We start from the raw sequence: 16,145 nt of genomic DNA, 5'->3' as shown, positions 1-16,145 counted from the left end.
AAATCAGGTGCATCCTTCTGCGCCTCTATACACATGTCAAACACACAAACACACACACACACACACACACACACACACACACACACACACACACTAACAATAATAACAGTTACAGGAAGTTTGTGCAGAGCAGCTAAAACTAGACTAATGTGCTCTCTGCTTTTAATTGTGGTTCATAGTTGAGCTACAGATTTTTGAATAAGCGGGATCCGACCCAGGATCTGACTCGGGGCACACACACAAATAATAATAATAATAATAATGATATCAACAACCTGGGCCGGATCAGTACCCGGGATCCACACATTAATGATAATAATAATGGTAAAAACAGCTGGCTCGAGTCAGCTTGAATTAAAGGCATGAATCACTTTTCAGCATCTGACCCGGTACTTCCTCGGGTCCGACTGACCTGGAACTTTTCCAGATCGGTCCCAGAACTTACCTGGGACAGACCCCGAAATTTCCCGGGACATTGCCGTGTAAGTTCAGGGACTTTCCCAGGTCGGTCCCGGCAATGCCCCGGGAAATTTCCGGGTCGGTCCTGTGTAAGTTCCGGTACTTACCCGGGTCCGACCCTGAACTTTTCCGGATTGGTCCCAGAACTTACCCAGAATTTACCTGGGACCGACCTGGAAATTTCCCGGGACACTGCCGTGTAAGTTCCGGGACTTTCCCGGGTCGGTCCCGGCAATGTCCTGGAAAATTTCCGGGTCGCTCCCATGTAAGTTCCAGGACTTTGCTGGAATCTGATCTTGGATCCGACTCAGGACCAGACCTGGGATCACGGCAGGATCACCGTAGGATGAGTGATTTGACACATCAACTTGAATTAAAGGCATGAATCCGTTTTTCAGCATCCGACCCAGTACCTACATCTACGTCACGTGTCGGTCATGTGATACAGTAGTATCACGGCAACAACCGGGGCCAGGATCTGACCCGGACACACACACACTAATAATAGTAACAATAAGAAGAAGAAGAAGAAGAAGAAGAAGAAGAAGAAGAGAAAGAAGAAGAATATTTATAACAATAACAACAACCTGGGCTGGGATCTGACCCACAGTTACAGGAAGTCAGTGCAGAAAATAGTGCATTAGAGCAGCAACCACCGGGGCCATTTGGTACCGGGCACGCAGAGAGACTGAACAAAAATATTTTGTTGATCATCAGAGTCTGAAAAAAGTTTTATTTTAAAAATCAGGTGCATCCGCCTGTGCCTCCATGCACTTGTTTAAACGTTCGTCTCTGTCACGTTATATGGTAGTAAAAAAGTAAGCCCAAAAGCTAGCAAAAATGAGTAAAAAACAAACGTCTTTGGAGAGCTTCTCATGAAAGGGGAAAAGGCCAAATGATGAGACAGAAGAAGTAGGAGAGCCTACAACTTCCAAGAAAAAGAAAGCTGCATTTAAGAGACAATACCAGCAGTCCTACTTAAAATATGGGTTTTTGGCTTCAGGTGATTCCAAGTCCACTCTGCCTTATATGTGGCGACAGGCTCGCAAATGAGGCAATGAAGCCTCCTCGTTGAAGAGAAACAAGCAGGGCTCCCACTAATTACAACATCTACATTCAGGGTAATGGTGTATTTTCAATAATTTGTTTTCATTCGTTTCTATGCCAGGCCAGCAAATTGTTGCTTTACGTGAAACCGGTCTGTGGCACAAAAAAAGTTGGGGACCGCTACCCTAAACTGTTTATCTGTCTGTCTGTCTGTCTGTCCTTTGTAGTTTGTAATAATGCAATATAAATGTTGGAAATCTATTCATAAAAGCTCCTTAATTTCTCCCTTTCACATAAGCCGTCAAGTCTGCCTTTGTAAAAAGTAATTAATATTGGTTTATGAGTTTCTCACTGCAGCTACGCTTGCTAAATATTATAAATAGTGCTTTTTAAATATAAATGGACAGTCTTCATCCTGAAGTTTTTGAATGTAGCTTCTATTGTATCTGCAGTTTTGTTATGAGCCGTGCCTGCAGTGTCTTTTAAAATTCATGACATTATTTGCCTAAATTGGATAGACTTATGGAAAATGGATGGATGAACTGATTGAAGGATGTATGAGAAGTTGAGGCCTGTTTCAAACCCAAATCTCAACACTGCAGGGCAGATCTGGTGGGCTGCTGTGCAGTCTTAGACCCACTGTATAATGTTAATGTACACCATCTGCTCACCGGCCGACCGGAGCTTCCATGACGTCTCCGTTATCATAAGCATCCTGGGTCTCACCGGACCGTCTGTTCCGCTTCGTGGCTCGACAGTCGACAGGCTGGTGACTAAAGAGTAGCCTCATTAAAAAGTCATGGTTTGAAGCGGGTGCTGCATCACACTTACAGAATGGCGCCATGGACACAATGATTCACTCTCTTTCAGGCAAAATGTTGGGCTCAACTAAAAGTCCAGTCAAATGTAGCAATGAAATTATAGCAACTGACACAGTATACAGTATCAACTGGTTAGCCTGTGGGCATCTTAAAACATGATGGATAAAAAGTGAAGAACTCTTCCAGCGCCACCAATAGACTTGCATTGAGCATGTTCACGATACAAGTGACCTTTTCTTTATACTACATGATTACTGAGCGATCAGATTCTAAAATAAATGTCACCTGCTTCTAAAACTCCTGAGAAAGCCTGACTATATTGGAGGCATGTGCAATTATCTGACTGTGCTATCAGACATTTAACTTTCTGTGAAAAAAAAAAAAAAATGCTGCACACAAGACTGCATTAGCCAGTTAACCTCATAGTGGTAGGGGCTTTGGTGTGATGGCCTGTTAGGTATAAAAGATGTGTTAACCCTGCCACACTCCCACGCATGTCTGTGTCTCCCTCCCTGTCTAGGGTTGCGGAGCAGCAGAAAGAGACAGATGATTTGGGTCTGAGCACACAGTGTAAGGAGGACAAGCAGCAATACCACACTGACTTCATCCTTCCTTGCCCTTATCTCTCGGGCCGCAGACATCCCCATGTTGCCAAGCCTGCACGGGTACTGAGCCCTGTGATGGAAGTAGAGATGAAACGACATGAGGGGGAGGCAAAGGGCAAAAGAAATTTGGTGAGCGTGATGACTTTGGACGCTAAAGTTGTTTTCTGTGTAGGTTTACTGTAGGCTCATTCACCTCTGCTTTTAAAAGCAAAAATATCAGAACATTATCATTAACCCTGAGCTATTAACAACCTGCTAAGATTCACTTCACTGTCCTGTCAGCAGAGAGGTGTGAAGGATGAGCAAAGGAGTGTGGAAAATTCCCTTAAGAAGATTTTAGTCACCCAATCCAGCAGCAGGCGACACAAACAAGGCTCTGTACCTGAACCTCAACCTTTGGCGCCAAATCCCGTCTCTGCCACTGAGGACCACACCCCATACCTGCAGGAGAAGGAAGATCCTGTACGTCTTCCTAAACTACTCAGGGATACATGTGAAAGCGAGGGTGAGCAGAATAGAAGAAGCAGTTCCAACAGCGACTCCAGTGATGATGAAGATCTTGTAACTCTACCTGGGGTGCGAACTTGGGCCACTGATAGCACTGATGATGACTCAGTGACTGACAACAACTGCCAGGAAGTGAAACATGAAATTCCACGCTCATCTGATGGATTAAGTTCTGGCAGCAAGCAGGATTTCCCATCTTCTAGCACAGAGAAGGACTGGCCTCCACTAACTACCGTCAAGGCTGGCATTCTACCATGTCCCATGGAGCCTCCAGCCTCGGGGAAGATGCATGGCCAGTGGGAGATTCCCCTTTCATTCCACCCACATGACATCCCCACTGCCACTTTGGCAAGCAACGTGACCGCCCAAGCGCAGGCTCCTGTCCAAGGCAAAGCAAAAGCACCTCAGGCAAACTCAAAAACTAACGCACCACCAGCAGCCCCAACACAGCAGGAGGCCTATGACCTACTGGCTGACTTTCCAGCTCTCCAGCCCCTAAAGAAACCTTTAGCACTGGGTGTATTGCGTGATGAGAATCCCAAGACCGAAGATGCAGAGGGGAAAAGAGGGCTTGCTCACTCATCAAATCACCGCCAAGAGAGTGGGGCTTCCCGTCAGAGGAGGATGGAAAATGTGCCCCACGGGGTCTCCTCCATCTGTGTAGGAGATCAGAAATCTGTGCTGGACCTTCAAACATTTGGCTCGACCAGCCAATGTAACTCTCCTCCCATCAGCTGCGAGGAACTGAAAGCCAACAATCGGCCGCCTCCAAGAGGTAATAAATCTGCCGTTTGTCTCTGCCTAGCTGTGCTCTTGCTGTGCTCTGCATAAGCCTCTCCTTCTATCAGTTGGTATAAATAATCTGGTTATCATTCATATTGTTTTATGCCATTCTGAATACCCTCCGGAGCTACGAATGCGCAAACACACACGAACATCCCTGTCTGTGAATCTATTATTGATATTAATGACACCTTCATACTCGGCTAATTAAAGGCAGAAGAGAAGCAGCAGCACCTGTCCCAGGCACAAACTCTGCTGCTCAGAAGCTGCTGAGTGGAAATTTTGCAACAGTCCAGCTCACTAAGTTTTCAATTTTTCCCTCAGCCATTTTTAAAACTCATTTAATGAACCTCCTCTGCTTCTGCGACAAAGCAGGCAGCTTAACTTCACCACTTTTGTGACTTTTCCGAAGTTGTGTCCATCGTAAAACAGCCAAATCAGAACAGTCTTATCAATCAAGGGGCAGTGCTCTGTGGCACTTGTCCACCCACCTGCAAACACACACATGCATGCAAACATTGCATCTCTCTGTGTAGGTGTTAACACACTGTGACTCTGCAATGGCGTCGCAGAGAAGTACTTCCTCAGTTGGATGACTCAGTGGGAAAATGTTTTCATAACGAGGGGATTATTGTGCAGTGGCATAGTGAATTACACGGTGAGCCTTCCATACTGGCTGTTGGTGCAGAACAGAACAGTGGACACAGATATGAATTAAATCAACAAGAACTCAAGTACACTGTGTTAATTTTAGTAGGGAGCATGGCTCACAACAAACATAGAGTGCCTCCTACTCCAACGTTTCCACTCATAACTTTGCTTTTCTAACTTTTCATAAATAGAATAAATCATAGGTAACTTGAGCATATTTTCATGCGAGGATAATTGAATATATATACAATTCTACAATTCCATTATATGTGGTTCTGTTTGAATTCTCCTCTGCCTCTCAACAGGTGCACAGCAGTAGCTGAAGGCAGCTCTGCTCTGCTCAATAAATGTGCATATGTGATACATACCGCTGGCAGTCCTCCAGCAGTTTGCAGCCGGTGCTGATATGATGGAATTTACTCACTGATAACACAGCCCTGTTGATTGAATAGCACTTTGTTGATCCCCTGAGGGTGGAGCGCTGAAAATTCCTTTGCAGTGTAAAGTAATACAGTTCTATTGAGCTTACCCTCTGCATCACACTTAGCATGACACAGGCCAGACAAGGGGATGTGCATGTGAAATGGGTGTAGTGCTTATCCTTGCCCCTTGCTGTGCATATTGCAGTTGCAGGTGCAGATGGCGTGGGTGTTAATGCCATGTCATGGGCTAGTGCTGTCAAGGTGGGCATGAAGCAAGCAGCCAGACCTTATACCTTTCAGCAAGTAGTTACCATTAACAGAGCCAAAGGTAAGTTTACACCCTGGCATCTTTATCCAACGTCTGTGTGTGTGTGTGTGTGTGTGTGTGTGTGTGTGTGTGTGTGTGTGTGTGTGTGTGTGTGTGTGTTGGGAGCTGTGTGTGCAGGGGAGTGGGTTATTATGTTTCACGGTGGGCCACATGAAGAATTCATCATGATCACCACCGGTTGGATGCATTTATTTTGCAACACTGACTAAGCTGAGGCTACAGCATGTCCTCTTGCCCTTTACACGCAGTGCTTCAAATGTTTTGCGTGTAGCATTTCTAAATATCAATATATCATTGTCAGATTAATTGTGATGCCGTATGCAAATGAGGCTTCAGTTGGGATGATTGGTGGTCTCTATCTCACACCAGTGGTACTGTTAATGTTTGTGACATTAATTAATCTGTGCCTTTTATCAAGCTCAACACTGATCACTGACAGATCTCTGGCACTGTTTGAGGCTATTGATATGAATAATAAAGTTACATGTTTACAACACAAACAAATAATCTTGTCAGATTAAAGCACAGATTTGACAGAAATGTATAGAAGAGCTTATACTGTGTATTAAGATTTATTTTCCATACGTCTTCCTGTTCTCTGTCTCAAACTAAATGTAACCAATAATAATAACCAATCCCTTATTTGCGATTGGAAAATGTTTAGACTTCTCTTTTCCGCCTTGGCAGTCATCATATTAGTCAAGATATCACAGGGATTTGAAATTAGTTTAGACATGTCTGTGTACAGTCAGCCTGTCAAATTATGTTTTCAAACTTGAAAATCTGAGGAAGCTATCACCGAAACTGAATAATCCAGTCAGCTGCCTCTCTGGTCAAGTTGGCTCTCTGATATTATATGTTTACAGTAATAGTCTGAATTAGGAAGGGACCATGCAGTGCGCTGTGCATGGTGTTTTCTGCATGAATTCTGATCTGTGGCATGCATTTTTGAATGTGTTGCTGTGGTGTGTGGGGAAACTTTGTAAGTTGATGCTCAAGTTAAAGGCATGTGAGTGAGTGAAAATTTAATAACTGCTGATCCTCAGTGGCAAACTACGGAAAAAGAAGAAAAAAGAATATATATATAAAGCTTGGAATTCAGTCATTTTTTTGTCAAACTACTGCCTACTGAAAAAGGATTGTATTAAAAAGGAAGGTACCAAAAAAAAAAAAAAAATTCACAGTTTTATCCCCTTTTTTTCTTTAATCCTTTACTACGTCCTTTCACAGCCGGGCCTTCTGCCACTCGGAACTTCGGCAGCAAGGTGACTCCTTTCCACCAGGTATCCAGTCCGTTGGCGACTGCTATGCGTCACAGCCCTCTACCCCGCAGCCCAAATCGGCTTCTTAGACCTGGTTGCCCTCACACACATCAGGTGAATATATATTACTGAGTTTTAAACTAATTAACAAATACCGATGTGAATCTGTCAGTCGATGTGTGCAGTATCTACACCTGCATAGTTACAATGGCAGCATCTGTCTGATAACCAAACTTCAATGGCTTACGGATCATATGCATGTTCAACAGTTCTCAGAGTTCAGATCTTAAAACAGGAATCAAGGGGGAGATTTGCCTTGAAGTGGATACGCTAACTTTGCAGTGACCCACATCTTCACTGCACTACTTATCCCGCGTTATTGCTCAGTTACAGACCATTCACAGCTGATGAGAGGCACTGTGGAGACCAGCTTTCAGTCTAACAAAGCTTCTGTTGCCACACAGTTCTCGCTTTTCATTTTTACTGAACCACAGAGAGACCACAAGAAGGCTTATCACACTTTTTTCATGTTAAAATATACACAAATCTGTTATACTGCTAAGCCAGCCACCACATATTCACAGAATATTCGGCAAGTAGATTTTTAGCCTTCACTACTTCATTATATGAGATAATGAGAACTGCTGTGCAGATATTTGGAAGTTGATGTTCAATATATCTCCTATAAACTAGTGGTTGGATGGGTTGGAACACTCATTTGAGCAAAAGCTGGGTGGGTATCAGTTTATGGTTCATTGTTGTCAAATATTAAATGAACAGAAATAAGCTGAAAGCAAACAGATTTGATGAAGTTGATGCACGTTTTTTTTGCTCAGTAGCAAAACGCTGCTTGTGATTACTGTGTAACAAACAGCTGGCAGCTTTTTAGGTCTCTAGGATACAGGGTAATAAGTTCAACAAGGCAAAGTGGTACTTAATGGGTATTCAGGGTGCATATATCACAGAGGAGAGGTACCGGCACATTAGAGTACCTCTCAGCCAATCACAATGAGCACTCGGATCAGTGATATAACCGTATTTTTCTGACATGTATTTAATCAAACCTGAAGACAAGTTATACTCTTGACATTTAATTTCTGGTGCTGGAAAAACATCTTAAAAATTCAGTGTATTAAAACACCCTGTGTAACTTTGTAGCGGCAAGGTGTAATCACGTAATTAGAAGTAACAAGCACACGTGCGGATCCACAGCACAGTGAGTAAGCACTGCTAAGAGTCGTATAAGCAATGCAAATGTGTGCTCATGTTTGCCCGTGGAATGAAGGTTTCGCGTTTGCATCATTCAACAATGGTGAGTCTCACAGAGCAAACTCGTATCCGGCTTGTTGTTGGAAGATATAAAATGGGCATATCTGAGGCACTGAACCACCACTTATAGCGTCATAAAGGTGCCAGTCCATCTGCTGCTAGTGTTAATATTCTTTAGATGAAGTTTCTAAATCACAACTGGCATTACCCTTCCTCTCGTCTTCCAGCTGAGGTGTTTGTCACCCTGACCGTGTAGAAGCAGGGCTCAGTGAGCGATAAGACTTTTTGAAATGTCAAACATTTTAAGACATTTATTTGTTTTCTTGTCCAGGGTGCGATGAGAAGACTGCCACCACTCACGTGTCCGTATGCTCAACATGTGACTAGAGTCAGCAGGTTGTTAGCTTAGCTTAGCATATAGACTCGAAACTGGAGATAAATGTTGAGAGTACAGACATGACAGCAGTTTCGACCTTCACACTCTTTTAAGGACTCCTTTATGGGGTCTCCTCAAAGTTACCTCATTGACCAATATCTGAAAAGAGAAAAACCTGGTGTACTTTCTTGCTGTTCTTTAGGCTTTACTTGGGGTGTTAGTCTTGATTCAGGGGGGACTTCACAGTGTCAGCTAAGGAGAATATTTTCCTCTCCCCATGTGAAAACAGAACACCATATTTTTACACCTCCGTCTTCTCCTCTTTCTCAATCTCTCCTCGCCCTGCCCTTTCCGTCTATGACCTATTTAAATTTGGGTTGCACTTTCTTTTACCATGTGCGATGGTGACAGTGACAGCAAGGCTTACTGCACTCTGAGGTTTGCCCCTTTGGCCTCAGCACTTCCAATCCAGCAGGATAATTACTGAAGCTGCAATGCACATTCCCCCTGGGTGGAAGTGGCAATATGGGGGTCTCTTGGTGTCAGCTGAGAAATGAGATGCAAGGAGGCAAGCCTGAGTTAGAGAAAGAGAGAGAGATAGATTGTAAAATGCATGATGGTGATGGAGAGAGACATTATAAAAGTTTTATTTTTGGCAGCAAAACAGCTGATGCAGAGATGCAAGTAAATGTTTATAGAGAGTGTGAAAAAGTTATGAGAACTATTTCAGACACTGACACATTTTAAAATCTTTCTTTGTTCTCTCTCTCTCACACACACGCACACACACACACACACACACACACACACACACACACACACACACACAAGCACACACACATAGTTGTGTTTCCATTACAGTTCCCGCAGACTTACCCTAACCATAACAATAACCACTATTTGCTTGCCCCTAACCCTTAACCTAGCCTTAACATAATCTTCACACTAAAATTTAATGGTTTGCATTATGACTGTCTGCCTAATGTAACAACGTGACTGTGTCAACAGATTTATGTTCCCACAATGTGAGTAAGACAATTTCACCCAACCCACACACAGTCATGTTTCCATCACATTTCCTTGAGTCTTACTCTACCATAACCACTGCTTGCCAAATCCGAGCCCTTAACCTAAACCATACCTTTATCTAAACACAAGTCTTACCCCAAATTTGTAATGATTTACATTATGGTGACGTCCCCATAATGTCACAACGTGACTGTGTAAACAGATTTAAATCCTCAGAACGTGAGTAATACACATCCACCCGCCCATCCACACAGGCTCTGGCTCTGATGCCCCTACCTGTTCTTGTTCTGGTGCTGACCATAACCTAAATATTCTGTTATTAAAGTTTTACAGGAAAGAGAGAACAGACAGAGTGAGAGCGTGGGGGAAAAAAAAATCAGATAAGGAGAAGCTAAAGAGCTTTTTATCAAGGGTGAGAGAATGAATGAGAATGTGCTGTGAATAGGTGATAGTAATCGTTTGAGTTTCTCTTGAAAAAACGAAAAAACCAAAGTCACTCAGGTAGAACCAAGGTCCTATATATACCCACGTTCTGAATTCTGAATGTTTTACTGTCCCCGCCTTTCACTCAGCCACCCTAACCATTGTTTAGCATCGATTTAACCCTGCTCTGTGTCAGTAATCAAGCAGATGATATTAGACACTGCCTCTAAGAGAGAGCAATTAAATGAAGCTCCATTTGTTGTGCTGGTGAGTTGGCATACCTAGGCTGGCAGTTGGATGCCGAGGCATCCAAACTAAAAAACAAAAAAACAAAAACAAAAACAGAGCAACAAATTGACAATTAAAAATGTTCCACTCTTGGCAGATGGAGATATAGAAGCGAGCGGCCAAACTGTTTGGTTTCGCGGCCTGATCGATGGTGTGTTGCAAATGTGGGATTGTCAGAAACGAGGCACGTTTGAAGGGGTTCGAGAGGAGGAGGGTTGGCGGGAATGAGGCTTGTGCATTTGAGCCTGTGTGCCCTTCAGCTCGTGTAAGTGCGTGAGAGGCAGAGACACAGGCCAAAGTTTTCCCTCTTGCCTTCTTCTCTCTTCTTCCAGCTAATAAGCCTGTCTCCGAGCTGTTGCTAGGCTACACAGGTCTGTTGTTATTCTCTGGCAGGTGGCCTTTTCCCTTCTTCAAGTTTGTGTGTGTGCGTGTGTGTGTGTATATTTGATATCAGTGTGCGAGTGTGCCAAACAGACAAAGGTAGAAAGACACAGAAAGGCAAAAATGTGAGACAAAGATCATGAAATGTGATCAGAGCTTGACCCTGAAGATCCGTGAATAACATCAGTGCTGCGCGCCACTCTGGCCGCTGCTTTGACCACTTCACCGTTGTTATGTGTGTTTGTGTGTTCGCACGCTCGACCTGTTCACGTAAGAGATTTCTAACGCCTTAACTTGAGTGTCCTTTCAGCAGCACGGCCGTTTGAATGACAAATCTGTGGATCTGGGTAATGCAGAGTCATTTGGCTGAGGCGATCTTTAAAGTGAGAAGGCTGAAGAAATTTGTAACCAGGCAACAAACCAAGGTTCTATGTCATGGTATGTGCTCTACAGGAGGATGCTTTGAGGCCTTGAAAGAATATGGAACAGTTGCCTGTCCTGTGACTGTTTTCATGGGGGTGGGAGAGAGATAGATCCACAGGAAGCCTCTCGGAGAGATCCATAGATTGGTTTTGAGGTGGGCACGAGAGACACAGGCTTGCTCATAAGTCCAATCAATGTGTTTGTTCATAATCAGGAACTCTGCTCTCTCTTTGCCAGCCCCAATACTAACCCTTCAGTCCCTGGGAGAAGATACCTGAGACCTCCCTGGACCTCACATAAAATATTTAGGGTGTAAAAAAAAACAGAGGAAACAAACAGTTAAGGATGTAATAAGTTAGATTTTTACTGCGCCAAAGCACAAAATGGCCATAATATACTTGTGGGGATTTGTTGAGCATTACTAATGACTCAAAGATAACTTGCCAAGTGTTGAGGTTTTTGGCTTTCAGAGCTCGCTCAGCAGTCCGTACTCTGTTTTGGATCAAACCCCCCCCCGCCCACGATCTGGTATTTTCAAATGCTCAGAGATGGAGGATGGAGCTATGAGTGAGTGCCTGGCATCACAAGACATTTCACTCTGCAGCCAAAATGCAAATGACAAAGCATTATTATTATTTTTATTACTATTATTACTATTGCCCTGCTTTGCATCATGACAAATTACACTCTTCACTGCAATTGTCAATTGGATCTCTGCTCTAATTAGATAATTTTCTTATCTCTGTGGTGGAAATGTGACTGTATAATTAATATAATTTCCAGCTCTTCGAAATATATAATAACCCTTGATTAATGACAATAACTATTCAATAAAATTGATTGAAATTTGCACCTTTCTCTTATTATAATGGTATGTTAATATTGGACTTTATAAGCAGTAAAACCATTCATTACTGTTCTGCTGTGCTTAAGGTTTATGAAATTGTTGTCAGCACAGCATTGAACGTTGCTGTTTTGGCTAAGACAAAGGCAAACTGTCTGAAGGACATTCTGTTCCTGGCCATCCACACCACTAGCTTAGTTACAGAAGTATGGATTTGACTCATACCTGCGGCTTCCATACAGTATAGAAACCAGGTCCTCTCTGCAGCTTCTTGCCATGACTGGTCTTGTGTTCAGTATCTGACATGGCACACAGGTTGCATTTAGTGGTATATTGGCAAATATACTGTGAAGGATCCAGCCCAGTACTGCCTTGCCTCTCTGCACTCCAAGGGTTTACACAGTGAGTGAAATTACTTAAAGCTGTTATGTGGAGAATTTAATGTGATCAGAGCATCTTTTAAATCACTCTGATGTTTGTGTTTGTAAAAAATATTACGGTCAAACTGAAATATGAATTCCTCTCATTTTTTTTGTGGAAGGAAGTATAAGCTATAACGATACTGCAGCTGCACATTATTGGTGTAGTCAAAAGAAAAAAACAATAAAAAATTTTGGCTGTTTTTGGGCATATTCATGAAAACAGCATCTAAACATATGGGAGGGCATGCCTCATGGCTTCAGTAGACATCTAACAGCCAGCATTGCTGGTTGAGGCACTGTCACAGTCCACAGTGTGCACCTGATTGGAGTACACTGCAGCCCTGTACAGCCTACAAACATTGATACAAGACAGGTTTTTCAAATCCACACAGTGTTAGCATTTAAACTGTTCCTTTGTAATAATAGTATTTTTTTTTTTTTACTTGGCAAGCAAACTACGCTAACTAGCATCTACTCTGAATGTGGAAGCTTAGTTAGCCTAGCTTGCAAATAGTAGTGCTGATTTTCAGTAGACACCACTTTTACTCATGTCATTTCAACACTTGCTAAGCTGTCAAGCTCTTGTGCACTCTGTTATGTTTGTCGCACATTACGCAAAGTGGATCAGGCGGTCCAAACTCACACTTGACAGGTAGCCCTCACCTCTCCAGGTTATTTCAACATTCAAATCACCCATAGTACAAAGCAATGGCCATCGAAACATTAGCTTATATCTTACTTATGTGTGTCTTGACCCTTGCCTTGCCAACTAAGGTCACAGTCTAACTCCTGCATCCAATTTGTCCATTCTTGCTTGAGTGGTCTCCTCTGTCTGCACATGCTTAATCTATAAGACCTTGGTTGCTGTGGCCTTCCTGATGCTACCAGCCAGGGTAGACAGTAAAACTTTAAGTTTTTGTTTGACAGTATGAGGCCTCTATGCTCTGTAACCGTGGGGCCTTTGTGTGTTCACAGACTAACTGTGAGAAAAGTAGATCAGAAGGAGAAATTCCTTCACAAACAGCAAGAGATTCCATACTGTCATGACAAGACAACTTTATGGGACTTTTCAGCACCATTGGCATTTCTGTGATATTGCAGTGTAGGTGTTTTTCTACCTTTCTTTATGGAAACTCTCCAAAGCAATTTGTCCAAATTGTTTCCCTGAAAATATTGCTCCAGTTTTACTCCAGTTCTATTGTATTTCTGAAATATTACGCACAGACAGTTCACTGAACTCATCTCTTTACTTATTCATTCGGTTTGCCAAGGCAAAGCTGCCCAACCTGGTGAGACTGTTTATCTGTGGAGGAATACTTCAGACCTACTCCTCATTGACACTTTCTTGGCTTTCAATCTAGTTAAACATTGATTCCTTCTTTCTCATACCCAGGCATATTCCTTATCTGTCTTTTTCTCCACCTTTCACTCTTTCTCTGTCTCTCCATGCTTCACTCACTTGTTTATATTCTTCCAATCACTTGTTTAATCTCCTCTCGTCTTACGGCAGCGTGGAGCCTGGCCACATTGAGCCAGCTGTCCTCCAGGATTCAGATGTCCCCGTGTTCCTTTCCAACAGGTGAGCCCGCTAACAATCTCATTTTCTCCCATCCCTGAAGTCCTGAGCCAGTTCCAGTCTGCGTCACTGAATTCACGTCCAACTGAAATGTACGTGGGAGTCTTCGCACGCGCGCTGCAGCTGCGCCTGCGTTCGCTATTGATTCTTATTTTATTTCATGAAACTGTCAGCTTGTATTACATATAAACCTACAGCCGTAGTGCAATATATCTTCCTCAGCAGAGATTAAACAATCTTTGTGAGAATAATGCTAAATATAAGTCACATTAGATTGGAATACGCTGCACACATGGGAATCAGAAGAGAATGCGCATTGAGGAGTGTATGTGCATGCACGTTTTGCGTTTTTTATATACGTATGGGCGTGTGCGTGTGTGTGCATTTGTGTGTAAAAACTCGCCTCACGCTGTATAATTGAATAAAGGGAAAAAAGGGTTTTATTTGTCCGGGTGTCACTCCTGATGGATGCCCCTCATAAGACAAGCACAATCAGGGATCATTCCTCATCTTTCCTCCCACTCCTTACCCTTCCTCTCCATCATATTTTATTCCCTTAGCTGAACACCTACTCCTTTCCCCCCCTTTTTCTTTGTTGGCACTGGTAGCTAGTAGTGTCACAGTGAATTTCATGCTGCCACATGTTGTGTCTGTTCTGTCCTAGTTGAGAAGGAGGCAGGCTGTCTTTAATAATAAGTTCTATGACCATCACAAGGCGATGCAAAACGGCGGCGCTTTAGAACAGATGGCTTTTCGCTTGGTTTCACAGTCATATACACATAATTTTCCACTTTTAAGACCACACATTATGCATGGGGAGGATCTGTGAAGCGGTTCTTTAAGGCCACATGATTGTTTTTCAGTGGTTTGATAACTGCTGGTACATTTCCTTCATCTTTTGAGCGTCATATACTGGATGTAAGCCATTTTTGGGTGCTGCCAGCACCTCTCCGAGTGGAACACGTCTTACGCTTTATGCACATCCTCACGCAATGTACAAAAAATAGAAGTAATTAATTCCAATTTAGCATGAATGACAGACCATAGTGGACTAGTGCCCCCTTCTGGTCGTTGGATTCGCTGGACATCAGATCACGGACATGTCCAATTTTTCCATACTTTGTGTTGGACACTGACCACCTGACAGTACAACCAGAGGCTGAAAGTGGACGATGGGAGCGCTGTCATAAACAAAAGGTTTTGACTTTGATTTCACAAAAGAAAAAGTCAGGTCACCTTTAGTCTTGAGCCAGGACTCAGGAACACCCAGCTCAGGCCTGCCTGAGGGCCTGAAGTTGTACTCTGGCTCTAGGGGAGCTGCAATTCAGCACCATAGCCGGGAGCTGAACCATGAAGCGCTTTAAACCTACACTGCAGAACTTCTGTCTCCCCCTTCTGGCAGTGAGAGTAATTACACAAACACTGCCGACATGCTTGTGACGCCACAATCTGCCGCTATTCTCTGAGCTGCTGTAGCCTACTCCTTGTCTTTGGCTGCTCCCCCTTCAGCTCTGGCAAACCAACCTCTGCTGCTCGATGTAAAACGCATCACTACCAGGAATGTCACCACAAACACCAGATTAAAACATTACTGTGAGAGATTTACCTGGCAGTGGTCGGCTTAATCAGCACAATTTGGCAAAGGCTAACAGACTTTTATCTATATTCAAAGGTAATCAGTTAAATCTTAAAATCAATTCTAAAACTGACTGTTAATCATGGCTGATATAATCATGTATTTTAGTATTTGTTAAAAGCAGAGCAGCTGCGTTTTGTAACAGCTGAAGGCAAGAGATTGTTTTTTTTGGCTTAACCCCTGAATATAGTGAATTACAACTGAGAAGAAATAAAAGCATGTGCAACCTCTTCGCCAAGAGAGAAAAGGACCTGGTTTTTGAGATTCTCCTCAACAGATAAAAACATGATTGAACAACGATTTTGGCAATTCGGTCCAATTCTGTCGAGCGAAGAGCTCCGCTGCTCTGTTCCGGGATACTGCACCAACAAAAGCAGTCTGCCAAAATAGTGGGGCAAAATGTGCACATGGGGTCAGTTTTATGTTTTCCAGTGAGTCAGGTTAACTTGTGGGTGTGAGGGGGTCACAGAGGTGTGTACAGGAACTGATGTCTACACCTCCCAAACCGAAACAACACTTTGTGTTGTCACATTGTGAACTGTTACAGGGACACCATATTGAAAGCATAACACCTTGTCTGCATTGGCACTGTA

This window comes from Chaetodon auriga, chromosome 17 (genome assembly GCF_051107435.1).
Source record: "Chaetodon auriga isolate fChaAug3 chromosome 17, fChaAug3.hap1, whole genome shotgun sequence".
NCBI classification, from domain to species: Eukaryota; Metazoa; Chordata; class Actinopteri; order Chaetodontiformes; family Chaetodontidae; genus Chaetodon; species Chaetodon auriga.
This window is presented reverse-complemented; position numbering follows the sequence as displayed.